At 50.3% G+C, this 7,628-nt stretch overlaps 1 long non-coding RNA gene across 1 annotated transcript; it reads left to right on the forward strand.

Moving 5' to 3' along the window:
* The first annotated feature begins 48 nt into the window (after positions 1 to 48).
* Positions 49 to 4,832, forward strand: LOC138066347 (uncharacterized). The gene is made up of 2 exons (XR_011139715.1): positions 49 to 937; positions 3,300 to 4,832. It is a non-coding gene; the product is annotated as an uncharacterized lncRNA (long non-coding RNA).
* Positions 4,833 to 7,628: the final 2,796 nt, after the last annotated feature.

The following is a 7,628-nucleotide window of genomic DNA, read 5'->3' on the forward strand; positions in this document are numbered from 1 at the left end:
ACGGGGAAGCGGGGTCCGGGCGGGGGGGGGGGGGAAGATGCGCAGAAAACCTGTTGGCTCTCAGGTGTTTTTTGCTGGCGGCTCCGGCAAGTTCCTCCCGCGACGTGGGGAAGGCTGCGCCCGCGTCACCGCCGAGGGAAACAGACCCGGCCACGGACCCGTTGTGGTGGGGTTTTGTTTGTTTGTTTGTTTTTCCGGCTAGAAATGTCGGGTTTCGTAAGGGCGAGCAGGTATGGCAGAGCCCCTGTAGGACAGGCGGCACTGGTGGTTGCACAGACGCACGCAACACCAGCTTCGGAACAACGTCGGCCCGTCGGTGCTTTTCTCTGGACGGGTGTTTAAGCGCTTTTTCCAGCGGAGGTAGCAAGCCACGGGATGCCTAGCTGACAGAGCGTATGTTATACGCGCCAATCGTCTGTATTAGCTACTCGACGCCTAAATCACTCGAATGCTGCCAAAATACTCGATGGGAGCGCGAGCGGCGGTCCGGAGCAAAGAAGGAGCGCAGGGAGCAGAGGCGGCACCGGGGACCGCTCGCGGGGTGCACAACATATAGCGCCGGTGGCACAGCTGCTCAGGCACCATGGTTCAGCCCCTTTGGGATTAGCTAGTTTTTTCCACCGAAGGAAATTGCTTTTACTCAAGGTAGAGGCAGGCGGAGGGGCTGGGAGGCCTCGGGCAGCACCTGCGGGGGAGGCCGGTGGCGGTGGGACGCTGCCCGGTTTGCCACGGAGCGAGGACGCCAGGAGCCCGCATAGCGTCAGCGCTGCGGCCACGATGTGAAGGACTCCCGCGAAAGACTCCCGCAGAAAAGCTTTTCCCGCGGAAAAAACCCTGGGTGACCATGGGAAAAAAGGCTGTCGCGTGCACAGCGGGGCCGAGAGAGGCCGTGGCTCCTGCGCGCGGCTTTGCGACTTCCACAGTCTTTCAGCGTTAGGTTGGTTTTTCAAATGCATTTACACAATTAGCATGAAACAGGACGTGGGAAAATGCAGTGGAAAATACAGCCCTTTTCTCCTTAAACGTGTTGTCAGCTTACCGGTAGCCTCTTGGCAACATGCCCCAGGAGGGAGGCCGGGGCTGGGGAGGCGGGTAATGAGCTGCCCCGATCCCGCCGTGCCTTTGTGCTTCTCTGCGCTCCGGCTGTGTTTTCCGCCCTCTCCGAAATACGGCCACAGCATTTGGAGAGGAGGCGCTGATGCAAAGGGCCCTTCTGCTACCGGCGGGCCGTTTCCCCGCCAGCCGCGCGGGTGGCCTTGGCGCCTCCGGGGCGGCTCGGGGCGGCTGCCGCCGCCTGGCCGGCCGCGTGCTGCCTCGCAGCGACGAGGGGAGCTCGCGGCTGAGCTGCAAGCAGCGGCAATGTAAAATAAATGGGATTTCAAACCGGGCCTGCACCTATGATTTATGGGTGTTTTCAAAGCCCCATGTGAGCAGCATCACTACTGCCTACGGGAAGTGGCACTTCCAATCTTCTCTTTTGAAGAGCTTACGGAGAGCGTTAGGGAGGAAGCGCTTTTGCACCGTCATCGCCATGCTAGTTGAATTAGAATTAATAAATATTGGTATTTGAAAGGTGGCTTCTGGCATGGCGCAGGGGTCCCCCCTTCCCAGCAATGAAGCGTGTCGGATCAAAGGTGAAAGGCAGCCGGAGCATTTGGCGGATAAGCCAGTTCTCCGCCAGTTGCGCGGCTTGCAGGAGGCGCAGAGGGGACGGTTTTTAAAGTATCAGGTACCTGAGTCCCCGGCGTTACCTCTCCAGAAGGCTTTGCTGCATTTGGCTCTGTCCCTGCTCCCCACGATACACAGGCATTAAGTGAAAAAATGCCAGGGAGGGGGAGAGGGGAGCTGCATAAGGTCGAGGAGCAGAAGGGCTGCTGAAACGTTGTCCAGCGACGGCAACTTGCCCACTGCTTTGGTGTCTCTCCGAAACATTGACCCCCCTGTTCTGCTCCGCGGTGGGTTTGAAATCTGGTGAATCCAGCCCAGGGACTGGCCACCTTGAGGACTTTTTTTTCTTCTTTTTTTTATTCCACATAGAGCCCTCTTTGGTCTGCTTTTGGCAAACTGCCAAGTAATGCGCATGAATTGGCTTGACCAGCTGTAGGAACCCAATTGTCCTCCCCTGCTCCCCATTATGCATGCTTCCTGCCCTGCTAAATGCAGAAAGGTCGTTAGCGCGGACTCCAGTAAATTATTAGAGATACACCCTTAATTGCTGCATTGTGCCGGCTTGTTTTCCGACATCTTTACGCTGTCTGGGCTCCTTGGTCTCCTACGGAAAGCCTGGGACCCACGCTCCAGGGAAGGGTCAACAAATCCTAGGGGGAAATAAAGGGGAGGAGGGGGCAGATCCCACTAAGGCTTGTGGCCAACCCCTCAGAGACCCTGTTTGCACCCCGAACCTTGAAAAAAAAATATTTCTTGCTGTTACAAGTACCAGCTCATCTGCAAACATGTGTTTCCTATGTCCAGAGCCTTGTGCATTGTATCAGCTTGAGAGCGATGCTAAAACCAGCTGTCGCTGCAAGAGCCTCGCCTGCGCGTGGCTTTCAATGTTGTTGGCACCACCACAGATAAGCACGTGTTTACACCAAGCCTATACAATGATTAAGGGTCCTGGAGCCAAGGAACCAGCACGTTGGTATCCTGCAAACTGTTCCCCCCCTGATGTCCCCGTTGCTGAGGATACTCGACTTTCCAGAACATCTGGACAGCGAATTGCATTTATCTTGTCTTTAATGAGGAGTGCAGGGTGTGGCTGTTGGTTTTCTGCTTTTAACCCATTGCCATGGTAAATGGAGTTGAGGAAAGAGCAAGAAACTGCAAAGAGTGATCCAAGCCAAGAAGATGTCGTGGAAGGAAGGTGGCTTAGAAACAGACAGTTTCCCAATTATGTTTGTAAAGGTTAAAATCTGTACAGAATAAACATGCTGTTGCTCCCCAGAAATCCTGACACGCTCTTTTGAAGTCGGTGGCCAGACTTCTCATTGCTTTGGCAGTAAAAAGTCAAGCACAAGCAGCAATGAAGATCTGCACTGTGATAAATCCAGTAGATAATTAGAAGCTTTCCCTGATGGCATTGCCTCTTCCAGCACACAAACTTAAATTAAAAAAAAAAAAAAAAAGCCACAAACACCCCTCAAATCTGTCCTCCTCCGAGTCCTTACTTTCTAGGAATAGAAAAATCATGTTGGAAATGTGAGGGGAGCATCTGCTGCTGCAGTGACATCTTTCTGGGCCCGCCGGCAGGCAGTTCTGACGCCTCGGCTGCCGCTCACGCTTTTGCTCTTTGCTTCCAGACCGGCCGTGTCACGTCACATTGCTGCGTGTCGCGAAATAAGAGCGCAGGGACTCCAGGCTGGACAGTGCTGTGCAGTGTTTAGAGGGATGGCGCAGCCAAGGCCGGGCGCAGCGGGGCCGGGAGTCACCCGGAAGAGAGCGTCGCGCAGCTTCTGCCCCAGCGGCTCTGCGGGGCAAGGAAGTCGGCACACCTCCGCTCCTGCCCTTTCCACCGGGAAGGATTTGCCAACGCTTTGCCTTTGCTTATCATTGGACCCGTGTAACCATGAGCATGGCCAGATGTGGCAAACGGTGGCTGTACTGTGACTCGGATTCTTAGGAGCTGCAAGTTGATTTCAGGAAGCCTTGCGTGTCATAAAACTCATAAAACACATAAAACATCTCTTCAGGCAAAGAGGATTTTTTGGTCAATTCGCTCTTCCTCTGTGGTATCAAAAGGGCACAGAGGCACAGACTATCCCTGTTTCTCAGATGAATAGCTCCACTAGTAGGAAAGAGATTCTCATAATAGTCCCAAATTAGTTGATTGCTTCAAGTGCCAGAATTCGTAATGCTCTGCTATTTTAAACATATGGAAATTGATTCAACACTTATCATCTATTTAGAGATGTAAATGTATTGAAAAAGATGCCACTTCTTCTTCAGATCCAGGCAAGCTCTGATACTTAGCTTTCTGGGCACAAGCATGTTTTTACGAGGACTTGCGATTTTTAACTGCAGTGACTTATTTCCCTTCCAAAGGCTGGGAGAAGCACTGGAAAATTGTCTGTATTATCTACAGAGCGAAAAGATAGTGGTGCCAGTACTGGTGTGAACTGACATAGAGGCAGCTACGGCAGTATCTGGCACATCGTGCCCTGGGGGGCTCCTTCTAAGCACACATCCTGGCCCAGACCTTGACCTGCCTTTGGTTGCAGTTGCTCTGTCAGGAGGTTCAGGCTGATGTTCGAAGTATCTCTAATTTCTGTCGCAACAGGTTAGAGGCAGAGGCAGTGCAGAGGCACGGTCGCTCCCTTGGCGGGAAGAGCGATGAGCAACAGAGTGCGGCAGCAACCGCAGTCGCTTGGGCCGTGTCAGCGGCTTACGCCGCTGAAAACGAAAATCATCAGTCATTAATCTGCAATTAAAAGCTCCTCTCTGAAAGTCAGGCTGCCTCACTACCTTAAGCCTGTCGACTTAAGTCCCTCCCCGCACAGGCGAGCCCTGTGCTCACGTCAAGGGCGTGAGGCTGGGGCTCAGAGTAGATCAGCAAATGGACAGTCTGGTCCCAGCCCTGCCACTGACAGTCCTTCCTCTGATTTGGCAGAATCACTTAACATCTTACTCATCCGTAAGATGGAGAAGTGTATGTATTACATAGGAATGCTGTTAGCGCCTTGCAATTTGCGGAAATGTGAGTTTCGCCTGTGGAAAAAGGTTTTTTTTAAAAAATGGCTATGTCTCAGCTATGCGATCATGTGCTATTATTCAGCATGATTCATATGTTAATACTGCAACGAGGCTACATAAAGCTTAATATTATACTTCTGGGATTAAGTAGTATTTCTTAATGTTTTTATCCTGGTATTTTTACATTACTGAGGAGTGAGAACAGGGCCAGTTCGCACAAGGCGCCTACATATTAGTGGTTCGTTCACGGTGAGGAGAGCACTTAGAAAGTGACCTTCCCAATCATGCCCACTTATGGCGCTTTGGTTTGCGTCACGACCGGGGCACAAAGTGGATGCCTTTCAGATGTAACACGTACAGCACGAACATTGCAGTCTCAGCACTCGCTCGCATTACGGCTCGGCTGCTCTCGGGCTGCACCGCTCGCTCACGTAGGCGCAGCTATAGCACCCTTACGGCACCTTAAACAGCTATTGTCGGCATTTGGGCAGCGGACTTGACTAGCTGGATTAACTAACCACCAAACCTGGCATCTTGGCTGCCTAATGTTACGTTAGGGGCTCTATTTTCTTGTTTATGCTGGTTTATTTGTGATGCTGAGTCTGGGCTCGGTAGCATGGAAGAAGAATCAGGCATCACTCCTAGGATAAAGCATCTTTTGCACAAGTCTGAGAGAATTAATTTGCAGTAAACCAAGGTTACCGCAGGGCTGGTTTTTGGAAGCTACTGTTCACTTTAAGGGGTCAGGTTCAATCCGTATCTTTTCCTCCAGTGACAACTGGCAACCTCCCCTCTTTTGGGACCTGCTGCTCCCCCTTGAGAGGAGCAGGGAACCACCATGGCCTCCTGCAGCTGGGTGGTCCCATCCCTGCTCTTCCCTTCTGCCTTTGCTCTCCACCATCCAGCCCCAAGCAACTGGCTCTCTTGCCTGATTGCTCAGTGACTGCATTCCTAAATATACATCTTACATCATGAGGGAAAGGGTGGTAAAACCACCAGCATCTCTCAGGACAGGAGAAGTCTCTGCCAGCTGCTGCGTACCTCTAACATGAGCAGTGCCGGGCTGCCACGGGGCTGCGGCATGACCTGGGCAGGGTCTGTGGCCAGCATCGCTGGACAGACACCCAGCTCCATGCCCCATCCACCTCCATCCCATCCACGGTGCTGCTGACACCTCCTTTGCGCAAGCCACCCCAGCCCTCTCCTCCTGTTCCTTTCCCACGGCACACGGAAGGCAGCCCGGGGCTCTTGCCTGCCTGAAAATTTTGGTACGTGTCCCATAGGCTTACAAAGTTTTGGCCACCTTTTTTACGTGTGATGAGTGTCCAAGTCTCATATCCCCAGGGCCTGCAGCAGCCAGGGCACGTCTTAGCAGACTATTACAATCCTGAGTCTTATTCAAAGCACTAGAATAAAAAACATGCTGCTCACTGCAGTATTTGATAGCTGTTTTCCTGAACAGATGCTTGGTTATTTTTGTTAGTGATTATGATGTCTGGCAGTAGAAAAATGTTAAGGAGTATCAGAGCTATGAAGGAAAAAGCCAACTTCCAAGTTACCAAGGGGCGATGGAAGAATTTACAGGCTGGTTGGAGCTGCAAAGAAGTGGCCAATTGTTTGCATTATAACTTATTTCCAACATGTAGGGAAGGTTTTCCTTCAAGGTGGGCCCTCTATAACTTTGCCTCAAAGTTTGTTCATATAGGGTCCTACAGCAAAGCTAGCTAGTCTTGGAAGAAATTCAGGTTACAATTTTTGTGCAAAATCTTCAACGTTATATTTAGTGCACTTTTACACTCCACCCTTCAGAAAGCTCTGTTTTTACAAAAGTTCAGAATTAAAACTGTTTCCAGTAGAACCAATGAACGCTCAAAAATGCATCCAAATGAATTTTCTGAATGGAAATGCTCTTCCAAAGACATGGAGTAAGATGTCCGAGAGTGTCCAACTGATTCAGAAGTCCTTGTTTTTGTGAAAGTCAGTAGGCTCCTAAACTGCTGTTTTCAAATCATTTCCGTGTCTCATAAATGAAGCATGAGGCTAGAAGAGATGGGGTCCTGAGTACTAGTCTCAAAGCTGCTACAAAGTGATGTGACTCATGCTGACCATTTTTTACTGTCAAACCCCTTTTGGTAAAGTCTCCTCAGAAGTTAGACATGATCACTTTTGAAAATATTATTCATCTGAGATTTAGAAACCAATATCTAATTTTCAGAAGTTATTTAGAAACTTACAAGTTTTGTTAAAGACATTGGAATTGGAGCCTTGTTTATACATAAGAAAATTTCAGCATTTCCCCCCATAATTACGCAGATTCAACTGAAAGAGCACATCTCTCTTGCCTTGTTCAAAGCAGCTTCAGCTACTGCCCTATTGCTCTGGATGTTTACAGCTCAGCAGGGCACAGACTGGAAGTAAATGAGCAGTGCTGTGGGCAGATACCTTAAGTGCAAAACCTTCGGTTCCTCAGGGGCATTTTTATCACAAGGGACTGAAAGGAGCAAAAGAACTGAGGAATTTTCTGGGACTTCAAGTCAAGCTCACATGATTCCTTCCAAGATAACCCATAATTTGTCTCATTTAGCTAGCCAGTGCCATTTTATAAAAACGTGCTACAACCACAGTCTGACAGCACAAAGAAAACCCAAGGAGCAAAAGAACTGAGGAATTTTCTGGGACTTCAAGTCAAGCTCACATGATTCCTTCCAAGATAACCCATAATTTGTCTCATTTAGCTAGCCAGTGCCATTTTATAAACACGTGCTACAACCACAGTCTGACAGCACAAAGAAAACTCAAGGAGCACCATTGCTTCACTCACAGTGAGGTATGGGAGCACGATGCTAAATCGAGGTAGACCAGGGCTCAGTGAGAGAGCATCTTCAGCATAGCAGCAGCAGCTGGAGATACTCCACCTTCCCACATCCTGCCGCCCAGTG

This window comes from Struthio camelus, chromosome 2 (genome assembly GCF_040807025.1).
Source record: "Struthio camelus isolate bStrCam1 chromosome 2, bStrCam1.hap1, whole genome shotgun sequence".
NCBI classification, from domain to species: domain Eukaryota; kingdom Metazoa; phylum Chordata; class Aves; order Struthioniformes; family Struthionidae; genus Struthio; species Struthio camelus.